The following is a 13,729-nucleotide window of genomic DNA, read 5'->3' as shown; positions in this document are numbered from 1 at the left end:
TCTGCACATTTTTAAAATAATACATAACTTTCACCCCACAGAAGATACTATAATTACTTTGAGTACAAGAGTGAAAATTCTTCACAGAAACAGGGGAGACACAATCCCTACCCCAAATGTTGTGATCTTTAGTTACTTGTGAAGTCTACCATATCTGTTTCCTTGCACTGTTATGTTCCTACAGTAGTGATGCTGTTAGCCAGAAAATGGTTGTGCAGTACTGAGAAAACCTGTATCAGAACAAAAAATAGTGATTGTGATCTTCAGCACAGTACCCGGGAATGCATCGAAATTGGATGAAAATTATCAGCAAATATGTGCTTAAACATTATATTGTTTTGGGAAAGAAGCAAAACCAGTAATACTGTTCTTCCTTCAGCTTACTGACGTACAGCGAGCGGAACAAACTGGACTCCTTTGGGGAAGTCTTGCTGACCATGCTTGGAGCAAGGCACTGAGCTAGACAATCTCCAGAAATCCCTGCAAACCTCAACTAGTCTGTGAGTCTATTTAATGATTTAGGTCCTGGACTAGTGAAGGAGGTTCTTCATGTTTTTTTTTCCTATTATCTCTGGTATGTATTTATACTTCCAGACTGACACGACCTGTCTACTACTCATGTACAGTCTCTGTGACTCAGCACCAGCCTTGCTTTGAGATGCTTCCAGTAGTACAAATGCCGCATTCTTCTCATTTTCTTTTATGTCATTGGCCCTGGTCATCCCAAGTTCACTGCACTTACTGTTTTAAGCAAAGTATGTATCTTAATTGCATTCGTACATGTTTTATTACATTATAGTTTTGTAAGTAATTTTCTCAGGGATACGAAGAGTACATTGTATTCTGGTATATTGTCACTTACTGACCTGGAAGTTGTCAGCGCATTCCCCTAAAGCAGGGGAATGTGCCCTTGCATTGCTTGAGATGGGTGCAGGCAGGCTGGATGCTCTAGGTTTCTTCCTGGCATGACTAGGAGAGAAAACCCTGAGCGGTATTTACTCTTTCAGGTGAAGGATGGTGTCTGCTTCACTTCCGGATTTGCACATTAACAGGATCCTTTGGTTGTTTCTGAAAGGCTGCATTAACAGCCTCACCACCGGGCACTTCCATCTCTGCTTGGTTTTGGTGGTTGCAGCTTTTCCTTTCCACAGTGTCATGCCCAAAATAGATTCCCTTAACGTTCTTTTCACCTGTCTGACACAGGTCACTCAGAAATTGTTTCTAGTGCAGGCTGGAGCTGCCAGCTCCTTAAGGTGGCTGGCACCTGGAGCTTCGCAGCTGTACCCCATGGATTTGCATATGCTTCCAGTTTGCTGACTGCTGTTGAAAATGCCAGTTTGACGTAGGTCTCCTGACAGGATTGAGTCCAGCAGCTTGCCAGATGTCAGCAATGCCTCGGTCAGGTGCCTCAGCGTGGCTGAGGGCAAGGTCTGCCCTGCAGAGGCTCCTGAGCCTGAAATTGGCTTTTTGTTTTTAATTCAGTGAATTAAAAACTATGAAGAACAATTGCAACACCTTGTCCCACACACAGGCCTGGCATGTGGGGATGATACAGCAATTGAGTGTTTTGTTTTCTTTTTTTTTTAATAGCTAATGAACTTTTCTAATGCATTTGGTAAATTGCTCTAGTGATTTTAAAGGCTTTATAGATGTGCAGAAAGATCAAAACATAAGCCCTTTAATAATGAAAATGGAGTGATACTATTCTGAAGATGATTGCAGCATATAGGAAGCTTTCCATACGCTATGTTCAGCTGCTGCAGTTGTTCCTTATTCTGATATTATTGGGGGAAATGAAACTAAAGAGGAAGACAGGAATACCTGCTGACAGTCCAGTAATGAGTATAAAATGAAACTGAATAAAAACAAAGTGGAAAGCGCAAGGTGACTTGGTGCAACTGCCGACCGGAAAGTTGCAGAGGAAGGGAAGTATAAGAAAGCAGAACAAAATGTACTTATTTACACAGGTGAGGTTGTCATAAATGTAATGGGTAACTAAGATAAAGAGATTAAATTTAGTATCTCCCTTTACTTGATTGTAAAACTTGAAATCATGTTACCTTTCCAAAGTTTTACTTTCTGCGCTCATAGCCTCAGCTGTTAAGGAAGTGGAGATCAAAGGTGACTGCTTGTTATTTAAAACATTTTTTTTTTTTTTTTTAATTCTAGTAAGCAACAAACTGAGTTGTGATGAGGGTGATGCTTCCTGGGCTGCCCAGTAGTTTTCCAGGTAACTGAGAAACTTGTCACATCTGTGCTTTGTTGGAGGTAGGAGAGGTAACATAACACCGTAGGAAAGCACTGAGACTGACTGACAAAGTCAGTGCACGAGTGACGCAGTAGTGTCTGGCGTTCCTCTGTGCAAAACAGTCGTGTCAACTTTCTTTTCAGATCGGTGCTGGTGGCCCAGTTTTTATTAGCAATCTCCCGCTAATGAAAAAACACGGGCGCATGTTCCAAGAAAGGAAAAGTCAACAAGGATACTTTTCAAACATGGAGAAAACCCAGATATAAATACACCTATTTTTCTAACAGGTTCAGCTGAAATTTTCACAGTACCAAGATGCATGTGTGCACATGTCTAAGTAGCATATGATACGGGTACGCAGACTGGTGGAGGCCCCGAGCACTCGAGGGCTGCTGGAGAGGAAGGCTGTAGCAGCACAAAGAGGCTTCCAACTCCCCATCTGCAAAAATCCCCCACAGGAGCACAGGCAATGGTAATGCCATCTGTCTCTCTTCTGCAGAGCAGCTCTCCTCCTGGGAGCAGGAAAGAAAGCTGGCACATGGAGGTGGGCTTTCACTTCCCTGCTGCACGGAGGTTGGATGCAGATTGCTGGGTGTTACCTGTAGAGGCCAGGCTGCTCTATTCTGTCCCCCTTTTTTAGTCACTTTTGTCTGAATTCCAGTTCTCTTATTTTACCTTTTGACTTTTTCCTTGCGACACCTTCCTCCTTCCCAGTCTCTTCCCAGCAGACAAGAAAGAGTGGATTTCTTCCTCCTCTTCTCCTCTGCCTTCTCTCATTCTTTTTAATGCCTTCTTAGCCTATTTCAGATCTTCTTCTGCAGTCCCTTCTAGAGGGTGTATTATGAACTAACATAATATCTCTTACTTTAAATAATTATTTTCTCTTGGGAAGTGTCCTGATGCTGGATGCTCCTTGGGTCACTGTGGAGACTTCAGAGACACAGTATACAGCTAAGCTCCCTTTTAAATGGTAAAAGGAAGCTGCGGACAAGTGCAGGTTTAATGAGCAAAAGGAGGTGCGGCAGTTCAAGCCTGTGGTGTAGTCCTCCCTTCTCCCACCAGCACTATCTGGTGTGGCACACGAACTGGGAGGAAGTCCTGCCCATCGCCTCCAGTGTGGGTCAGGGCTGTGCCTGCCGCTGGTCTGGGTGTGGTGGCTTTCCTAGAAGATACAAAGTACTGAAGACAACCAAGTATTTGACTTTAAGGATGGGCATATTGGGTGTACTCTATCAATAATATCTTATTTTGGATACTACAGTTCCTTAATGTAGCAAAGCTGGGTGAGTTAATTTTGTCATCTGACCCAAACCTATAGGCCCACCTTACATTGTCTATATAAACCTGCATCCTCAGGGTTTCCTGTAGTCTTGACTGATGTATTAGGGCATGAAACACTGGCCTAACCAAAGAAAAGAGCATGTCTCCCATTGAGTTTTAAAGTGAGTTCCTATTGATATTTTTAACATCCTTTCTGCTGCAGAAGCACAACTAGTAATCACTAGGGTAAGAATAGGAGATAACCACCCAGCACCTTTCATCATTCACTCCTCTTTCTTTAGTAGAGTTAGAAGGGAGTCAGTTGCTTTAAAAAAAAAATCTGGTCATTCCTCACTGTCTGGCATCCATTTCTGTTCCAGGGCATCCCTAAATTTGTGTGGTTTTCCAGGTGGTAAATTTAAGAAACCTGGGAAAAGCAAAACAGACCATTTCTCTGCCCTTTATCTAGCTTGTCTTTTCATTGTGGTATGAACTATCAAGGTTAACCTATCCAGAGTTCTCTATAAAAATACAGTTGAATCCCTGATAAGACATTAAGTGAAAATTGCTGATGGAAGATATTTACATATTTTCTTTAACTCTTTAAAACTCTTATACTTAAGAACTCTTTAAAATCTGGGAAACTAACACCATCCTTCTTCAGCATCCTCAAGTTCACTGCCTCGGTCTGCAGCCTGTACATCCTGAGACCTGTTTAATCCACTCTTCTAGTGGTGTGAAAGGCTTGCGGTCCAACTCAACAAAATTGGTTAAGCTCTTGGACACAAGACTTAATCACGTCCTTTCCCATCCTGCTTCTGCAGAACCACTGAGGCTTTCCGTCTCTGGCACCCATCCCTCATTATCCCCCAGGAACCCACTGATCCAATTTTCTAAGAGGAACTGGGGGGAAGTCCTGCCAGGCAGCTCTGTGGAAGTTGCCCAAGAAGTTTCAACACCCTATTCCTGGATGATACTGTCCCATCCTATAGTTACCCTGCTTGGCTCCAGCTAGTCTGCAGATGCAGCTTCAAAATAAAATCAAGACAATATAACCTCCGTATTGCTCCCTCCCGCCCTTATTTAGACAGCTAAGTGAAATACAAACATACGGACTCCATAAATTCTTTTGTGAATGGCCTTGTGTTAAATACTCGGCCAAAGCAATGGTTATCGTTAAACAAATAATGACAACACTAGATTGTAACACAAATTATATGCAGGACAAGATCCTCAGCTGTGTAGCTGTTTGCCCAATGACACGAGGCTGATTTACACCAGTCCTTTGGGCTTGGTGTTAGTGCAGTCAGCTAACTGCTACAAAACCAGCAAGGGATCCACACTATCCTCTTGCAAACCTTAAAAGAAGTGCTCTTGCAGCTTGCTAAACTCTGAATGAAATGATGTTTGGTAGTGTTTGCAGAAGAACAGTACATGATAGCAAATCTTTCAATAAACATACAGCATAATCAAGAATGTATCCACAGCTAAGCAAACCAGACTAAAACAACTGAAATAAAATACTGCTGGAGACAGGTTTAAATATAGACTGACTCAAAAGCATGTGAAGAGCAGTTCTGCTGGGGCAAACTGCCTCTCAGTAATATGAAATGCCATAGAGAATGTGTCAGAATAGTTTGCTATAACAAATAAACACACATGCACACACCCCCCAGCCTACTGAAATTTTTTTGTAACTAACGGTAAATTCTTATGTACAATCTAGGTATTCCCAAAGCTTTCTGAAGAGTAATGAAACTTCAGAGCACGTTACATTAAAATAAGTATCAAAATAATGATCTAAATTTATGTCACACCTTCCAAGGAGCTCAGTTCATAGCACTTTTGCTTGTGTGGCATCTGACCAGATTGTCAAAACCCATTCTTACAGGGTGCTGCAGGGTACTATAACTTAAGTGATTCATGCGTGCAGCTGTTGGAACTGCTTGTTGGGTTGTGAAAAATGGTGCCAAGTGCTGATCTAAGAGAACTCGGATCTCCATCAGCCGTCTTGGCTCTGAGTAGTTACTGAACAACAGATGGTTCAGCCCGAGTTAGGCAAACGAAGAAAATATTCTGAGTGGAGGAATAAAGTTAAAAGTCTCGCAAAAACTGAAATTCTCAAGAAAATACAGAGAACAAGGGTTGAGGTTTGAACTAGTTTTCATGGCCAAGTGATGTACGCCACTAAACATTAAAGGGTAGTCTCATTTCTGACGGTGTTTCTGAAGCATTCATTAGTATGAAAGTTTTCATTTCACTTAGGCAGAAGACACTACCTGTGAAATTAATATTACAGACATTTCAGATACAGCTTGAAGCCACAACTCTTGCACATTAAGCTATACTTGCACTGTAAAACACAACCAAAGACAATCTCTGGCACTAAGGAAAAGATGAAAGAACCCCAAATCACACCATTTTGCAGTAGATTACAAGCACCAGCAGGAATGAAGGGACAGCATCGTGAGCTTTGACGATCTCTTCAGCAGAGCAGGGACAGCACTACACTTCCACAGATGGAAAACTTACTAGCGTTAAGGTGAACAGAAGTGCACAAGCTCTTGCTGTATCCATCAGTAGCATCAGCACAGAAGGGACAAAGTCAGTGGAAGAGTGGAGAAAGAGTGGAAGACTTGTACCAGTGAAGAGGGAAAGTCCCTCTAACTTGGTTTACGGCAACTTCTAGTTCTTGGTCTCAAGAAGACAGTGCACTCCCATTTTGGATAGGTGAGGAACAGAAGATGTGTTCAGGACTTACAGATGCTTGTGTTGAAGAGTGCCGATATGAACTCACATGAATTAAGCAGTTTGCTATAGAACTTCTTTACTCCACACGATGGCTAAGCAAGAAAGCTCTTGCATTCATGTGAAAATCTTACCCGTCTAAATAGAGAGGTGTCTTAAACCAGCTGTGTAAGTAGCAATACATGTGACTACACCAACTAAGACCAAGTTCTCTCATTTTCGAGAAGTGAGGACTTCCAGAACAATGTGGAGTTAAACCACTCAGCAGAATATGAAACAAGGTATGAAGGAAGTATTTGAGCTGGCTTTCTTTTAACATTTTTGTGAGGAGACTGTGAAAATTTGCACACTGACTATATATTTACAGCCTTACATTTTACTATACTTTAATTCCTTATACTGTTCATCCAAAATGACTACAGTCTCAGGTTTCTATGCTTGTTTTTACTGGGTTTAAAAATATTTTAATATCTAGTTTTGGGCAGTAAATAATCTTGCTATCATGGAAAGAGAAATCAGAACAATCAGATTACTCATTTAGTGAGGTATTACTCACTGCAAGAAAGCGTGGGAGAATCAAGCTCCTAAAATGAAACTTGCTGGGACTGAGATAAATAAAAGTGCATTAATTTTTGTATGTAAGCTACTTGGTTGAAAATTTAATTATTTCTTTAGGCTCCGGAACCTATATTCTGCAAAGTGCTGCACTCTACAGCACAGCGCTGCACTCTACAGCACAGCCCACCAAAACACTTAAGGATATGAGTAAGTTTCATCATATCAGTAGTTCTAGCAGAGTAAACAGGATGTAAGAGTGGACATATGCAGACCACATATCCTTTTACCAGTTCCTCATTTCTGACAGCTAGCAGTAATCAATGCTTAGGAGAACAGAGGAAGAACACAGCAGGTCTAATAGTGCTGAAGAGTTTCAACAGTACTATAAATTCCTAAGTGTATTGAAAAGCACCATACATGAACACACAGCCTCAGAATCCCAAGAAAAATCATAAAATATTTGTGCTTCTGATTGATAGGCTCCGAAGGCCACAGACATGCCCTACCTCTGAACTGGAAGTCGCCAGGCTGCCTGTCCGTTAGCGTTGTCTCTGTGCTGCAGGGTCTTCAGCACAACTAAAGCCTCCGCGTGCAACACTAACACCCCTGGATCTCGGGCACAAGGGGACCTGTGCTGCCTCTGCTCTTGCTAACGCAGCCCAACGTGGCTGCCTTTACCATGGCAAGGACACACCATGACTCAGGTGCAACATGCCCCAGGACACCCAGGTCCTTTTCTGCAAAGCTGTTTTCCAGTCAGTCAGCACCCAGCCTGGGCTATGGATGGTGCGACTGTCCCCAGGGCAGGACTTCGCGCTTACCCTCACCGAGTCCAGGAGCCCCCTGCCAGCCCGCTTCTGTGGCTTGCTGGGGCTCCTGTGCTGTCCCCTTCAGGCACTGACCACTGCCCCCACCCCAGCATCATCCAGGGACTGGCTAAGGGTCTGCTCTGTCCCACCATCCAGGTCATTAGTGAAGACATCCAGTAGCATCAGTTCCAGTAACAACCCCCGAGGAATGCTACTGGTAATCAGCTGCTGGCTGAGTTTGCCCTGCCTCTCACAGCCCTTTGTATCTGACAGTCCAGCAAAGCTTCTACCCACCTTATGGTTTACCTGCCCAAACCATACCTCTCCAATATGGCTTCCACAGCAGTACTTTGGGGGCCTGCATTGAAAGCCTCGCTAACGTCAAGGTGGAAGACATCCATTTTTTTCACCAGGTGATGCTCAGTTAGCTTGGTCAGACATAATTTGCCCTTGATAAATCTGTGTTGACTGTTCCCAATCACATTCTTGCCCTTCACGTGCCTGGATGTCGTAGCGGACACAACTTTTGTGAGGACCCACACTACACCCAATCTACCTGTGGACCAAGATCAGACTGACCAGCCTGTAATTCCTCAAATTGTTCTCTTCAAAGAATGGCGTAACCCTCACCTCTTCTCAATCATCAGGACCATCCCCCAGTTGCCACTGCCATTCAAAGGCGATGGACAGCAGCCTTCTAGTGACGTTAGCCTGCTCGCTCAGCACCCTCCGGCCCATTTCAAAATCCAGCTTTACAGTCCTACTATTGGCATAGCAATCATCGTACCCTTTCACATCTTTACGAGAAGCAACTTGTATGTGATACGTTACTTTAATGCAACAAAATGTGGAACGTGACATAAGGTGTTTGGGTTTTTTTGTTTGTTTTTTAAGAAAAGAGTGATATAACTTACATATTGTCTGGCATATAAATACCCTTGTTTATGATACTGATACCTTAAAATTCAAAGAAAAAAATAGCGTGATCAATTTACATTTATGCATATGATTTACATTTTGCTTTTGTCTTTGTAGACAGCAAAATGGTCCATTTTGAATTTGAGGCTATGTATTATGAATGGTACAAAGTATTTTTGGATAAAAAAATCTTTTTTGGAAGCATTTGTTTTGGACCTACAGATTTATGAGGGGGATATTTTAAAACGCCCCCCCCCCAAACTAGCAGTGCAGTTGTAACAGTATCAATCAAGCTGTGAGGACTTGAGAAAAAACTAAGAACTTGGGTAACAACCTACACAAAACTAACACAGTGTTGCCACCCTGTGGCTATAACATGAAACTTGTACTGAAAAGGCAGGCTGAATGGTTATGTTTTATCTTAAGTCTCTAATCAGGTTAAAATGGACTTCCGCACAAGGAGCCGCTGGCAGTTTTCAGAACTTCAGTGCAAGTTTAAGAGCATATGTTTGTAGAACAGATAAGGCAGTACCTGGTGAAACTATGTTGATTTTGACATTGCTGTGCAGGTTATCAAGTGGACATCTGGCTCCACTACCTACAACTGTATTTGTGAGGGAAAGAAACAGAAAAACATCCGTATTTTACAGAGTAAGTGACAACAGAACAAATGAGAAGGGGATCATGATTTCAACTGTTACATTTGAGTAAAACAATGCAAGAAAATACAAGTCAATAAATCCTAGAGTTTAAAGTAAATCCTACAACCACAAAATGTTTAAGCAATAATAACCTCTGCAAGAGATAAGTAACATAACACCTATCATTAGGTTTTAATGGAAATCACAAACATGAGAACTAAAAACTTGTAATAAAAGTGTAAGCTATAATCATTTGATTCCAGCTGAGGCTGAGGCTTTTCCTTAAGAAAAAAAAAACAAAATAACAAAAGCCCAGAATACACAACACTAGCAAATATCATTAAAACTTGTATTACAATAGTAGCAGTTCAAAATGCAATCTACTATAAAAAGTATATTTCAATTTCTTTAGAAATAAAGTATCTACACAAAAGGAAAACATCGAAGAGTTTATATATAAACTGTTACAGTCATTAAAATATTATAAAATATATGGTGTCTGATAACTTTCAATCTATTGCAATTTTATTAATGTAAAATAGAAAGTAAGATTTAGAATAATTTTATTCCAGTTTTTCATCCAGAAGCAGTGTTGGTCTTTGAATTACATAGCTCCTATTTATTTTTTAAAGAAGCATTAACATTTTCTGAAGCCTCCTTGCTGCTTCTAATAGGTTAACCAATTTTCTTCAATGCGAACAAAACACAATGTTCACACAAAACACAAAGTTTTGCTACCTTCCCCTGTAAGATTCAGTAATGACAAACCCTAAAGAGAGTGGAAGAAACAGCACAAGGAAACTCACCATCAGGGTACCTGTGGTGAGTTTCTTAGCCTTTCTTAGCCTTCTCTGTCCTCATGCAAAAGTCTGCTGGAAGAAAGATGCTCTCTTGGAAGAGCCTCCCACCAACCCTCTCCTTTCACATTTGCAAAGCTGTAATACCCAATGTTATGCGACAAAGTTTGGCTATAGAATCTTTTGTGCTGCTGTAGCAGTTTTGTTCTGCCCGTTGGTACAGTGCTTCTGTTGGATGGTTTGAAGTTTTCCTTCCTCTGTTTGGACAACCCCACATATTTCTACAATAGCTTGGGATCTAAGCTTAGTTTGACAATGGATGGTAAACCACTGCATAGAACAGAGGACAAGCTTGACATATACAGAATAAACTGTGGAGATATACTGCCACACTCTATACTACCCAGAGTTTCACATGCACTGAGGACTTCATGCCTAGGTAGTCAGCACTACTGGAATCTCAATGGAAGGTAAAGGCAGCACAAATAGCTAATAGTTGCATCATCTGCCATAATGAAACAATATTAGAACTAACCAAAAATTAAAAGGGAGCAATATATCTAAGTTTGTACGCATACAGCATAGGTGGGAGTTCAATATCATTTAAGTTTTGCTAGGATTCAATTTTTTAATCCAGTCTGATCTTGTCAAAACACAAAACCATCATGAAACTACTAGTAGGGTCCTGCATGGTGAAAGAGAGAAGTATGTAGTATTTGCATAGTGCTGGCATTTGCTGTTGTCTAACCAATTCACCTAGGAGCTAGTTGTGCATTTTCAAAAGAATCAGACTTAACAAACGTAGGGAAAAAGATACTGTTTCTATTTCTACTTCTTGGTTGCGCCTCTTCAGTAAAGACTGAGAAGATTTAAACCATTCGTAGATTGCTGTCACTTCTTAGTATCTCACAGCTGATGGCAGCAAATATAGCACAGAAACAAAGCATAAATGTCCTGCCCATATTCATAAAGAAAAAAGGACATAATCTTTTGCTTGCACCTAAATAACTTGGGTTTTGTGCCCTGTCCTGAGATAAAATACAGCTGCATCTAGTTATCACCTGCCCAGAAAGAAGCAAAAAAAAAAAAAAAAAAAAGGCTATGAATTTGCTACAAGTCAGGGTCCAAATGGGTAGGATGCTAAAATGAAAGGAGGGGAAGAGACTTAGGTGCTGGCTGTATTAAACAAAAGAGGTACCAATCACACAATGGCACTGGTTAGATTTGTGTTCCGAGCTAAGATTTTTATTTTTTCTGAGGGTGTCTGGATCGTCTGTGTAATGGCTCACTTTTCTCTTGGAAAGCAAACAGGATTCTGACCTGATCTACAAAACATACAGGAATTACTCACTGCGCGCACAGGACCGAGGTTATTTGTCAAACCACCAAATCTGATCTACCCATCAAGAACACAACACTACTATGAGGGATGCATATAATGGCTAAATGCTATTGAAGGAGGTAACTCAAGTGTATTTGATCTTTTTACTGAAGTTCTTCATCATATTGTGTGGTTTCGTTCTAATGCAGATTGTAGATACCAGAGACTAGTGAAGTCATTTACCACCTTAGATTGTCCCTACAGGAATATCTGATATCTCTGAAACCATACTTTTCTAGTATTTACTCACATATGAGGCTTAAAGGAAATTGTTTTATCCTGATCAGATCAGTTGACTTCCTTTTAGACATAAAACTGTGCTCTTTGAGATGTATTTCACCAGTAATGATATACAGGCCTTAGAAGAAGTTTCTTATCCATCTGTAAAATCATCACTGTAGGATATTTTTGCCCATCAGTATGCTGGCTCCTCAGAGGATCTCCTTCCCTGTGAACACCAGGCAAACTTTGATTTTTGACACTTAGCACTGAATAGGAGGGGAAGAACATACGATAACAACAAAGGACAGTATAAAAACCAATTTCCTGCTCAATTAATAAACCAGACAATTTCTCTGGCTCTCCTATGCAGTCCCAGTAGTACCCAATGTACAGCTCTATGACCAGTGGCAACAGACAAGGCCTTGTGAGTAGGAGTTCATTAGACAAAGAGAAAAATCTTTGGACCTCTCACCCAAAGATTCTTCCCTTCCCACAGGTTTTCTCTGTAGGCAATACAAAGATTTAAAAACAGTCCCCAGTCCTACCTCCCATTGTTCCTCTAAGAACTGCAGGACTAGAGCAGGAACTTTCCTCAATAACGAGATCTGAGTCTTTTGGGAGATACAAGCACACGAGCAGCAGTTTTTCCACACCTTCTGAAGCCAGAGAAGCAAATGTGCTGGTAACCACTAAAAAACCATTTCTTACATGTATGATGCACCCCCCCAATGCAAGAGTTGACCACACTGTTCTGTGCTCCTCCTGTCCTGCTCCTCCCAGCCTCTAACCATTCTCTTGCAGCCCTTCTGCTTTTTTCTTCTCCCAGCTCTTCACTCTGCACCACGTTATCTATCCTAATGAACAACCATCTTTCAAGGGGCAGGCTAGAGGATAACAAATAAGAACTTTAAGCTATGAAATCCATGTCATTGTTTACAGAGGACAGCTTTCTATGAAATATAGCAGTGACTAAATGAGCCAAAAAAACCGTATCTATCAACTACTTTGAAACATAAATCATCTGTAAACAACACGTCTCATCTCTCCAGGAGCCTAGAAGCAAACCAGTATTTTCAGTCTTTCGCCCTCGGGAGAGAATGAGAAAAAGCAGACACATACTTAAAGGTTTCAGTTTGAAAAATATGCTTGACTGAAAAACATTTTTGTTCACTGCTTAGAGCTTCAAATGAAACAAAGCCAAGTTTTAAAATTCTTTCATAAAACTAGCATTTACATGCAGTAACCCACAGATTCTTCCCATTCATAAAACTCAGCTTTGTGTTTTTAAGATGATTACCACAGGAACATTTTTATCTCCCCTGATACCTGACAGCTGGGAACTGCACCAGAGACCTGCCATCATCCTGACTTAATCTATTACAGTTTTGAAAAGATAGATAATACTGTGGAATTACTGCACACTCTGAGTAATACTTTTACTACTAGCTCACCTGACTGACATAGAATTTTGTTTGCTTGCTTTGGGGGTGGGGACAAGATACATTCTACAGTTGCTCAGAATCAAGACTGGAGTTAAGAACTAGTAAACTCTCCCATTTTAACCGGCTACAAAGCATGCAGAAAAGGGAACAAACGCGAGTAATCAGCCAGACTATGCTAGCACACAGATGGTTGACCTAGCAGCGAAGTGACCCCCCCCAGGGTACAAGTGCTTTTAAAGTGTCTCTGCATAGTTATACAAGGTGTTACGCTGGGGCTAGAAAAAATGTCATCTTGCACCTCATTGTGGCCGATACATCCAAAGCCACGCACTGTGCAGCTATGAAGAAGTAGTGCTATTCAGCAATAGCTATCACCCCGCCCTTTGCTAAAGCATTTACTGTTCTGTTTGGTTAGTTGCAGTATTCTGAAATGTAAAAATACCCAGTATGTTTTCAACAGCATGTCAAATACTCTCTTGTGGGGACATCTGTACGTCTCTCAACTTGCATTGCAAGGGCCTTTCAATTTCTTCAAATAGAAATGGCTAGAGGGGAAGGGAAGAGGTAAAAAAAAAATGTTACTCCACGCAAAACATACTAATCACAGTCAAGAAGACTGGGAAGCGTGAGTGGCAGACTTTGCTTTGGGAATTCAAGGCAAATAATTTGGGAAACGGAGCATTAGCTATGAGTGCCATGAGAATT

This window comes from Mycteria americana, chromosome 5, assembly GCF_035582795.1.
Source record: "Mycteria americana isolate JAX WOST 10 ecotype Jacksonville Zoo and Gardens chromosome 5, USCA_MyAme_1.0, whole genome shotgun sequence".
NCBI lineage: Eukaryota > Metazoa > Chordata > Aves > Ciconiiformes > Ciconiidae > Mycteria > Mycteria americana.
This window is presented reverse-complemented; position numbering follows the sequence as displayed.